The sequence below is a fragment of the Felis catus genome, chromosome E2, assembly GCF_018350175.1.
Source record: "Felis catus isolate Fca126 chromosome E2, F.catus_Fca126_mat1.0, whole genome shotgun sequence".
Classification (NCBI taxonomy): Eukaryota; Metazoa; Chordata; class Mammalia; order Carnivora; family Felidae; genus Felis; species Felis catus.
In genome coordinates this window covers 16,213,595-16,224,749 of record NC_058382.1, presented here as the reverse complement: position 1 = coordinate 16,224,749, position 11,155 = coordinate 16,213,595, and the positions used below count along the sequence as shown (strand labels likewise).

Genomic DNA, 11,155 nt, shown 5'->3' with positions numbered 1-11,155 from the left:
TGTTACAACCTTTAATTTAAAGTCTAGTTTGTCTGATATAAGTATGGCTACTCCAGCTTTCTTTTGACTTCCAGTAGCATGATAAATCGTTCTCCATCCCCTCACTTTCAGTCTGAAAGTGTCCTCAGGTCTAAAATGAGTCTCTTGTAGACAGCAAATAGATGGGTCTTGTTTTTTTTATTCCATTCTGATACCCTATGTCTTTTGGTTGGCGCATTTAGTCCATTTACATTCAATGTTATTATAGAAAGATATGGGTTTAGAGTCATTGTGATGTCTGTAGGTTTCATGCTTGTAGCAATGTCTCTGGTACTTTGTCTCACAGGATCCCCCTTAGGATCTCTTGTAGGGCTGGTTTGGTGGTGATGAATTCCTTCAGTTTTTGTTTGTTTGGGAAGACCTTTATCTCTCCTTCTATTCTAAATGACAGACTTGCTGGATAAAGGATTCTCGGCTGCATATTTTTTCTGTTCATCACATTGAAGATTTCCTGCCATTCCTTTCTGGCCTGCCAAGTTTCAGTAGAGAGATCAGTCATGAGTCTTATCGGTCTCCCTTTATATGTTAGAGCACGTTTATCCCTAGCTGCTTTCAGAATTTTCTCTTTATCCTTGTATTTTGCCAGTTTCGCTATGATATGTCGTGCAGAAGATCGATTCAAGTTATGTCTGAAGGGAGTTCTCTGTGCCTCTTGGATTTCAATGCCTTTTTCCTTCCCCAGATCAGGGACGTTCTCAGCTATTATTTCTTCAAGTACACCTTCAGCACCTTTCCCTCTCTCTTCCTCCTCTGGAATACCAATTATGCATAGATTATTTCTCTTTAGTGCATCAGTTAGCTCTCTGATTTTCCCCTCATACTCCTGGATTTTTTTATCTTTTTCTCAGCTTCTTCTTTTTCCATAATTTTATCTTCTAGTTCACCTATTCTCTCCTCTGCCTCTTCAATCCGAGCTGTGGTCGACTCCATTTTATTTGCAGCTCAGTGATAGCATTTTTTAGCTCCTCCTGGCTGTTCCTTAGTCCCTTGATCTCTGTAGCAATAGATTCTCTCCTGTCCTTTATACTGTTTTCAAGCCCAGCAATTAATTTTATGACTATTATTCTAAATTCACTTTCTGTTATGTTGTTTAAATCATTTTTGATTAGTTCGTTAGCTGTCATTTCCTGGAGGTTTTTTTGAGGCGAATTCTTCCGTTTGTTCATTTTGGATAGTCCCTGGAATGGTGCGGAACTGTGGGGCACTTCCCCTGTGCTGTCTTGAATAACTTGCGTTGGTGGGCGGGGCCGCAGTCAGACCTGACGTCTGCCCCCAGCCCACCACTGGGGCCACAGTCAGACTGGTGTGTACCTTCTCTTCCCCTCTCCTAGGGGCCGGATTCACTGTGGGGTGGCATGGCCCATCTGGGCAACTTGCACACTGCCAGGCTTGTGGTGCTGGGGATCTGGCATGTTAGCTGGGGTGGATCCACAAGGTGCACAGGGGCGGGAGGGGCAGGCTCAGCTCGCTTTTCCTTCAGAGGTCCGCTTTGGGAGGGGCCCTGCGGCACCAGGAGGAGGTCAGACCTGCCACAGGAGGGATGGATCCGCAGAAGCACAGCGTTGGGTGTTTGCAGGGTGCAAGCAAGTTCCCTGACAGGAACTGGTTCCCTTTGGGATTTTGGCTGGGGGATGGGCGAGGGAGATGGCGCTGGCGAGCGTCTTTGTTTCCACCAAGCTGCACTCTGTCATCTGGGGCTCAACAACCCTCCCTCCCATTGTCCTCCAGCCCTCCCACTCTCCAAGTAGAGCTGTTAGCCTATAACCTTCCAGATGTTAAGTCCTGCTTGCTGTCAGAACATACTCCATCCGGCCCCTCCACTTTTGCAAGCCAGACTTGGGGGCTCTGCTTTGCGGTGGGCTGTCCCTCCGCCCCAGCTCCCTCCCGCCACTCCGTGTAGTGCGCACCGCCTCTCCGCCCTTCCTACCCTCTTCGCTGGGCCTCTTGTCTACACTTGGCTCCGGAGAATCCGTTCTGCCAGTCTTCTGGTGGTTTTCTGGGTTATTTAGGCAGGTGTGGGTGGAATCTAAGTGATCAGCAGGACGCGGTGAGCCCAGCGTCCTAGTACGCCGCCATCTTCAAGCCATTTGAGACCTTGCTTGTTTTTTTTTTAATTATTTTCTATATGTATGATCTATTCACTGATGTAAGTAGGGTGTTAAAGACCCCTACTATTAGTGTATGGCTGTCCGTTTCTCTCATTGTGTCTGTTTAATATTAGCTTTATATATTTACATACTCCAATGCTGAACACATAAATATATACAAGTGTAATACCTTGTTGATCCATTTGTTACATAATGCCCTTCTTTGTGTCTTGTCACACCTTGGTTTTAAAGACTATTTTGTTCAATGAATATTGCTACCCCAGTATTATTTTCATTTCCATTTGGTAGAATCTTTTCCCAACCATTTTGCTTTAGTCTGTAACTTTTATAAGTGAAGTAAGTCTCTTGTAGGCAGAACGTAGGTTGGTCTTGATTTTTAATCCATTCAGCCACCTTATCTCTTGATTGGAGCATTTATTCCATTTACATTTCAAGTAATTATTGACAAGTATATATTTATTGCCATTTTGTTGGGGGTTTTTTGTTGTTGTTTTAGTAGTTCATTTCTTCTTCTCTCCCTTCCCTTCTGATTTTATGACTTTATTTTTTGTTGTTTGCTTATTTATTTATTTATTTATTTTGAGAGAGAGAGAGAGAGAGAGAGAGAGAGAGCACGAGTAGGGAAGAGGGGCAGAGGGAGAGGGAGAGAGAGAATCCCAAGCAGGCTCCAGTGTGTAACCCAATGTGGGGCTCACTCCCATGACTGTGAGATCATGACCTGAGCCAAAATCGAGAGTCAGGTGCTTAGCCGACTAAGCCACCCAGGCGCCTCTTTTAATGCCTTTAGTGTTATGTTTGAATTCCTTTCACTTTAGTTTTGTATACCTTTAGTTTTGGTTTGTGATTACCATGAGGTTCATATATAACAACCTATGTATATTTTAGGTTGGTGGTCACTTAAGTTCAAACACATTCTAAGAGTACTACATTTTTTCACACACAACCCCATATATTGTTTATGTCATATTTGTTTTTTTTTGTGTGTGTATACATTAAATACTTTTGCCAATGAGATTTTCTCTTTCATATATTTTATTTCTAGATATGGCCTTTCCTTTCCTGATTAAAGAAGTCCCTTTAATATTTCTTAAGCTCATTTAGTGGTAAATAATTCCTTTAGGTTTTGCATAGCTGGGAAACTCATTGCTTCTACAATTGTTTTTATACTTTTCTTATTTAACTGTGGTTGACACATAATGTTACATTGTGTTCAGGTGTACAACATAGTGATTCAACATCTCTGTTATGCTATACTCACCAGAAATGGAGCTACCATCTGTCACCACAAAATAGTATTACATGATCACTGACTACATTCCCTGTACTATGCTTTTTATTCCCATGACTTATTCATTCCATAACTGAAAGCCTGTATCTCCCACCACTCCCTTTCACCTATTTTTTCCCATACCCCCAACCCACCTCCCCTCTGGCAACCATCACTTTGTTCTCTGTATTCATACGTATGATTCTATTTTTGTTTCTTTATTTGTTTTTTTAGATTCCACATATAAGTGAAATCTTATGGTATTTCTGTTTCTCAGTGTGACTTACTTCACAGCATATCTTCTAGTTCCACCCATGTTGTTGCAAATGGTGAGGTCTCATCTTTTTGTGGCTACATAATATTCCATTGTATATATGTACCACATCTCCCATATTTTAGCAGTTGTAAATAATGCTGCCATAAACATAGGATACATAGATCTTTTTGAATTACTGTTTTTATTTTCTTTCAGTAAATACTCAATAGTGGAAATATTGGATCATATGGTATTTCTATTTTTAATTTTTTTATGAACCACCATACTGTTTTCCACAGTGGCTGTACAAATTTACATTCCCAACAGCAGTGCATGAGGGTTCCCTTTTCTCTACATCCTTACCAACACTTGTTTTTGTCTTTATTTCAGCCATTCTGACAGGTGTAAGATGATTGCTTATTGTGGTTTTGATTTGCATTTCCCTGATTGTGTATTCTTTTGAAAACTATTCAGGTCATCTGCCTATTTTTTCATCATATTATTTGTTTTTAGGTTTTTGAGTTGTATAAGTCCTTTATATATTTTGGATATAAACCCCTTATCAGATTTGTAAGTATCATCTCCAATTCATTAGGCTTTTTGTTTTGTTAATGGTTTCCTTCACTGCACAAAACTTTTATTTGGTACTCCCAGTTGTTTATTTGTGCTTTTGTTTCCCTTGCCTTAACAGATATATATAGAAAAATGTTACAATGCCTGATGTCAGAGAAATTACTGTCTGTGTGATTTTCTATAATTTTTATGGTTATAAGTCTTACATCTATTTTAACTTTCTCTTTGAGAGAGACTGAGACAACGCAAGTGGAGGATAACCAGAGACAGAGAGAGAAAGAGAGAGAATCCCAAGCAGGCTCGACACCATCAGCACAGAGCCCAACACAGGTTCAAACCCACAAAGCCGTGAGATCATGACCTGAGCCAAGACCAAGAGTTGGACACTTTTAACCAACTGAGCTATCCAGGTGCCCCAAGTCTTACATATAAGTCTTTAACTCATTTTCAGTTTATTTTTATGTATGGTTTTAGAAAATGGTCCAAGTACAATTCTTTTGCAGGCAGCTGTCCAGTTTTCTTAGCACCATTTATTGAAGAGATTGTCTTTCCCCCCCGTTCATTATAGATTAATTGACCATGTAAGTGTGGGTTTATTTCTGGGCTCTCTGTTCCATTGATCTATTTTTGTGCCAATTTCATATGGTTTTGACTATCATTGCTTTGTAGTATATCTTGAAATCCAGGATTGGAATACCTTCAGCTTTGTTCTTTTTCAAGATTGCTTTGGCTTTTCTCAGTCTTTTGTGGCCCCATATAAATTTTTCTAATTCTGTGAAAAATGCTGTTGGTATTTTGATAGGGAATACATTCAATCTGTAGTTTGCTTTGTGTAGTATGGACATTTTAACAATATTCTTTCAATCCTTGAGCCTGGGATAGCTTTCCATTTGTTTGTGTCATCTTCAATTTCTTTCATCAGTGTTTTAGGGTTTTCAGAGTATAGGTCTTTCATCTTTCTAGTTATTTGTTTTACTCTTTTTGGTGCAACTATAAATGGGATTGTTTTCTTAATTTTTCATTCTGCTATTTTGTTATGAGCATTATAGGCACACAACCAATTTCCAGGTATTAACTTTGTATCCTGCAACTTTACTGAACTCACTTATTCTCGTAATTTTTTTGTGGCATCTTTGGGGTTTTCATGTATACTATCATGTCATGTGCAAGTAGTGACAGTTTAATTTCTTTTATTTATTGTCTAACTGCTATGACTAGAAATTCCAGTACTGTGTTGAATAAAGGTGGTGCGAGTGGGCATCCTTCTCTTGTACCTGATCCTAGAAGAAAAGCCTATTTTCACTCTTGAGTATGATGTTAGCTGTGGATTTTTCATATATAGCCTTCATTATGTTGAGGTATATTCCCTCTAAATCTGGTTGTTTTTATTATGAATGCATGTTCAACTTTGTAAATTTTTTTTTCAGTATCTCCTGAGATGATCATATGATTTTCATACCCCATTTTCTTAAGGTGGTGTATAGCCTCTCAACTCTACCCCATTGGTCTCTATGTCTGTCCTTATAATAGTACCACACTGTTTTGATTACTGTAGTGTAGAAGTAAATACTGAAGTTGGGAAGTGTGTCTTCCAACTTGTCTTTCCTTTTCAATGTTGTTTTGGCTGTTTGGGGGCTCTTGAAATTCCATTTGATTTTGAGGATCAGCTTTTCCAATTTGCAAAAAAAAAAAAAAAAGACTGTGAATTGTGATAGGAACTGCACTGAATCTCTACATTACTTTGGGGAACGTTGCCATCTTACCAGTTGTTATAAACTGAATTGTATCCCCAAAATTCATATGTTGAAGCCTTAACCCATAGTGTGACTGTATTTGGAGATAGGGCCTTTAAGGAGTCAAAGTTAGATGAAGGCATAAGGATGGGGCCTTAATCCAATAGGAATAATGTTCTTATAAGAAGAGGAAAACACACATAAAGAGAAAAGGCCATTTGTCTTTGGTCAAGGAGAGAGACCCCAGGAAAAATCTGCCAATACCTTGATCTTGGATATCCAGCCTCTAGAACTGTTAGAAATTTTTTAAGCCATCCAGTCTGTGGTATTTTGCTATGGTAGCCCTAGAACATTAATACAAGATTATGTCTTCCAATACATGAAAATGAAATGTCTTTACATTTAATTATGTTTTCAATTGTGTTCAGAAATATCTTGAAGTTTTCATTTCTTTAAATTCATTCCTAGGTATTTTCTTTTGGACACTATTATAAATAGAATCATATTCTTAATTTCCTTTAGGGTTGTTGGTGAATAGAAACACAATTGACTTAAAAAGTTTTTTTTTAATGTTTATTATTTTTGAGAGAGAGAGGGAGATAGACAAGCAGGAGAGGGGCAGAGAGAGGGAGACACAGAATCTGAAGCAGGCTCCAGGGTCTGCACTGTCAGCTCAGAGCCCAATGCGAGGGTCAAACTCACAGAATGCAGATGACCTGAGCTGAAGTTGGACGCTTAACTAACTGAGCCACCCAGGCGCCCAACACAAGTGATTTTTATGTGCTGATCCCTGTACCTTATAATTTTGCTCAATTTGTTTATTAGCTCTAATAGTTTTTGTGTGTGGATATTTTAGGGTTTTCTATAATGAGAATCAGGTCATCTGTAAGTAGAGTTAGTTTTCCTTCATCCTATCCAATTGGGATACCTTTTATTTATTTTTCTTGACTAATTTCTTAGGCTAGGATTTCCAGTACCAAATTGAGTATTGGTGGTGAAAGCTAATATTCTCATTTTTATCCTCATGTTAAGGAGAAAGATTTCAATCTTTTACTATTGGGGAAGATGTTAGCTGTGCGTTTTTCGTAAATACCCTTAATCATAGTAAGGAAACTCCCTTCTATTCCTAGTTTGCTGAGTGGTGCTACCTGAAAAGGTGCTGAATTTTTCATATTCAGTTGGGAGGATGATATGGGTTTTTTTTTTTTTTGCCTTTTGTTCTATTTAGTGTATTATATAGATTTATTTTCATATATTGAACCACTTTGCATTCCTAGCAAAAATCCCATTTGATCATGTGTAGAATCCCTTTAATGTGCTATTGGATATGATTTGCTAATATTTTGTTCAGTATTTTTTTATCTATGGCCATGAGAGATATTCATCTATAGTTTTCATTTCTAGTGGTACTTTTGTCTGGCTTTGTTATTAGGATAATTCTAGCCTCATGGTTAGGAAGCATTCCTTCCTCTTCTTTTGAAAGAGTTTGAGTAGGATTGCTGTTAAATTTTCTTTAAATGTTTAATTTCACTGATGATGTCATGTAGTTCTTTTCTTTTTTGGAGCTCTTGAACTACCAACTCAGTCTTTTGTTATAGGTTTCTTTAGATTTTGTTTCTTTTGAGTCAACTTTGGTAATTTCTGTGTATGTAAGAATTTTACGTATTTAATCTACATTATTTAATTTGATGGTGTACAATTGTTTATATTCACCTATAATCCTTTTTAATTCTTGTAAGGATGGTAATGTTCTCAATTCTAATTTTAATTATTTGCATTATCTTTTATTTCTTAAACAGTTTATGTAAAGTTTGTCAGTTTTGTTGATCAACTTTTGGTTTCATTGATTCTATTTTTTTATTCTACTTATTATCTGTTTTCATCTATTTTCTTCCTTCTTCCAGCTTTGGGTTTTGTTTGCTCATTTTCTAGTTCATTAAGATGTAAAGTCAGGTTGAGACTTTCTTTTTTAAGTAGGCATTTACAGCTGTAAATTCCCTTCTGAGCACTGCCTTCATTGCCTCTCATAAATTCTGATTTTTTGTTTTTGTTGTACTTCATCTCAAAGTATTTTCCAGTTTACACAGTGATTTCTTTGACTAACTGGTTAAGACTGTAAGTCCCATACATCTGTGAATTTTACAGTTTTGCTTCTATTGATGCCTACCCTCATTCTTTTTTTTTTTTTTAATAAACGTTTATTTATTTGTGAGACAGAGAGAGACAGAGCATGAATGGGGGAGGGTCAGAGAGAGGGATACACAGAATCCAAAACAGGCTCCAGGCTCTGAGCCGTCAGCACAGAGCCCGACGCGGGGCTCGAACTCACAGACCGCGAGATCATGACCTGAGCCAAAGTCGGCCGCTTAACCGACTGAGCCACCCAGGTGCCCCAACCTACCCTCATTCTATTGGTCAGAGAAGATACTTTGTATTCTTTTAGTTGTTTTAAATGAGAATTGCTTTATGGCCTAACACACAGGCTATACTGGATAATGTTCATGTGCACCTGAGAAGAATGTATAGCTGCTGTTGTTGATGGAGTGTCCAAATGTGTCTGTTGGGGCTAGCTGGGTTTTAGTGTTCAAGTCCTCCAGTTACTTACTGATCTGCTGTCTATATGTTTTATCCATTATTGAAAGCGAAGTGTTTAAGTCTCCACCTGTTGTTGTTGTGGAACTACTTCTCCCTTCAATTCTGTCCAGGTTTACTTCATATATTTTGAGTGTCTGCTGCATATATCTTCTTGATGAATTGACCCTTATATAATTTTCTTTGTTTCATGTAAAAATTTAAGCCTAAAATCCATTTGTATACTAATAGAGCTACCCCAGATCTCTTTTGGTTGTTATTTGCATGGAGTTTCTTTTTCCATAACTTAATGTTGTATCTACTAGTGTCTTTGGCTCTAAAATGAGTCTCTTGTGTGCAGCATACAGTTGCATTGTTGGGTTTTTTGTTGTTGTTGTTGTTTTTTTAACCCACTATGATTCCTGTTTTTTAATTCGTAAGTTTAGTTCATTTACATTTAAAATGATTACTGACAATGCAGGATTCATTCTGCTGTTTGTTCCTCAACTCTCCTAATACTTTTTTTTTTTCTAGTGTACCATTTTTATTCCTCTTTATTTCTTTTTAGTATATTCTTTATTTTCTTAGGGGTTACTATGGGTATTACAGTTAACACTCTTAACTTATACCAATCTACATTGAATTGATACCAAATTAGTTCAATAACACAGTACCTCTGTTCCTGTCCAACTCCATCCCAAATTTTTGTTGAAATTTCACAAATTACATCGTTATACATTATGTGCCCATTGACACAGGTTTCAAATTGTTTTATGCATTTGTCTTCTTAATCATGTAGGAAACAAAATGAGATAAATTAGAAATACAGTAACACTAGCTTTCATATATACACCTGTGCAGTTACCTTTGTTGGTAATCTGTTTCTTTGTATGACTTGGAATTACTGCCTCATGTCCTTTTATTTCAGCCTTTAGAACTCCCTTTAGCATTTCTTGCAGGGAGGTCTAGTAGAGGCCAATTCTCTTGCCTTTTGTTTATCTTAGTTTTTCCTTCATTTTTGAAGGGCAGTTTTGCCAACAGAGACCTGGTTGAAAGTGCTTTTTCCCCCCAGCACTTTAATTTTTTATCCCATTGCCTTCTGGGCCAGATGGGTTTCTCATGAGAAATCAGCTATTGATTTTATTGGCGATCCCTTGTCTGTGACAAGTCTCTCCTCTTGCTGCTTTCAAGATATTCTCTTTGTATTCCAACAATTTCTGAGATGATCTACCTTAGAGTTCATTGAGCTTCTTCAATGTGTAGTTTCATATGATCTGGGACACTCACTATGGCTCACTTATATGGATGGCAGTTAATGCCAGTGGTTGATTACCTCAACTGGTGCATTTGACAACACTCACATACGACCCCAGGGGGGTTTTGGCTTTTTTTTTTTTTAATGGTGGTTCGGTTCCCATGTGGAGCATCCCAAGATTGAGTGTTCCAAGACAACTAGGCAAAAGCTATAGGCTTCTTATAACCTAGCTTCAGAAATCACAGAGTATTACTTCTGCCATAATCTACTGGTCAAGCAAACCATTAAGAACATCCCAGATTCAAGAGGCAGAATTGGAGATCTCTTCACAATGAGAAAAATGTCAAATGATTCCTGGCTCATTTTTAATCCATCATTATACCTTGTTGATTCTAAGAGAGTTGCTTCCAGAGCAGGCAAATGACAAAGAAATGTCAAGGGTAGCTTTGACATTTTGTGCGTGGGAAGGGCAGGATGTGGAGTGTCCTATATCTGTACTAGTGGAAGGACAAGCCCTGCATTAAAGACAGAGATACAGGAAAGTTAGGGGTGAAAAAGAAATAATATCCTGTCTCCCCAGGATAAGAGAAAAAAGTGCTACCTCAGTGATGCTCCTTGGAGTGTGAAGGGGAAAGGAAAAGTAAGGATAGCCTCTAGGAAGTCAGAATATTTGAGCCTCTGATATGGCTAAAGCCTCCATCATCAAGGCTTACCTTCACCTTCCAGGTACCCTGTAAGCAACCATGTGTTGAAGGCTCAGGGGAGAGAACACTGCCTGCCACTCTTGTAGGTCAGTAAGTCTGAGAATGTTCTGGATGAGGCAATTGAGGCTGCATGCCATCTGGAATACACATAACCACATTATTAAATATAACTTATTAAATAACCTTCTAATTTAGTCAAATGATTTTACTCTGAAGAATAACTCACTTTTCACCAAGAATCCCTACTCACCCCTATACCCAAATACTGTGCATCCTGTCTTTAATAATAATTGCTACCAATTCTTGGTACAGTTTGCTTAGGTCTTTTTCCAGTTTGATTCTCACAGCTACCCCATTTTACAGATAAGGAAATTTAGGCTTAGAGATATAAGTTTTTCCCAAAGACATGGAGAAAATGGCATAGCAGGGAATCAATTTCATATCTAGTTGGCACCACAGTATAGTTACTATACAATGTTTTGTCCTTAAGACTCAATAAAACTCCTATTTGTCATAAGGATGGTCTATATGATTAATTCGGCAATTTTTTGGTAATTACCCCTGCCTGGGAATATATCTTCTGCCACTGTTGATGTAAATAGGTACTTAAACATATTTAATGCATGAAACTCCAATCCAAGATGGTGAT

At 38.0% G+C, this 11,155-nt stretch overlaps 2 long non-coding RNA genes across 3 annotated transcripts in view; one reads left to right on the top strand and one right to left on the bottom strand.

Annotated features, from left to right (window-relative positions):
- The first annotated feature begins 4,595 nt into the window (after positions 1-4,595).
- Positions 4,596-11,155, top strand: part of LOC123382173 — a 16,241-nt gene continuing 9,681 nt past the window's right edge. The window contains exon 1 of the long non-coding RNA XR_006590148.1: positions 4,596-4,653. This is a non-coding gene — a long non-coding RNA (uncharacterized LOC123382173). The remainder of the gene's footprint in view (positions 4,654-11,155) is intronic.
- Positions 8,921-11,155, bottom strand: part of LOC109494617 — a 25,194-nt gene continuing 22,959 nt past the window's right edge. For both annotated transcript variants that reach the window (XR_002738543.2, XR_006590147.1), the window contains one exon: positions 8,921-10,643. This is a non-coding gene — a long non-coding RNA (uncharacterized LOC109494617). The remainder of the gene's footprint in view (positions 10,644-11,155) is intronic.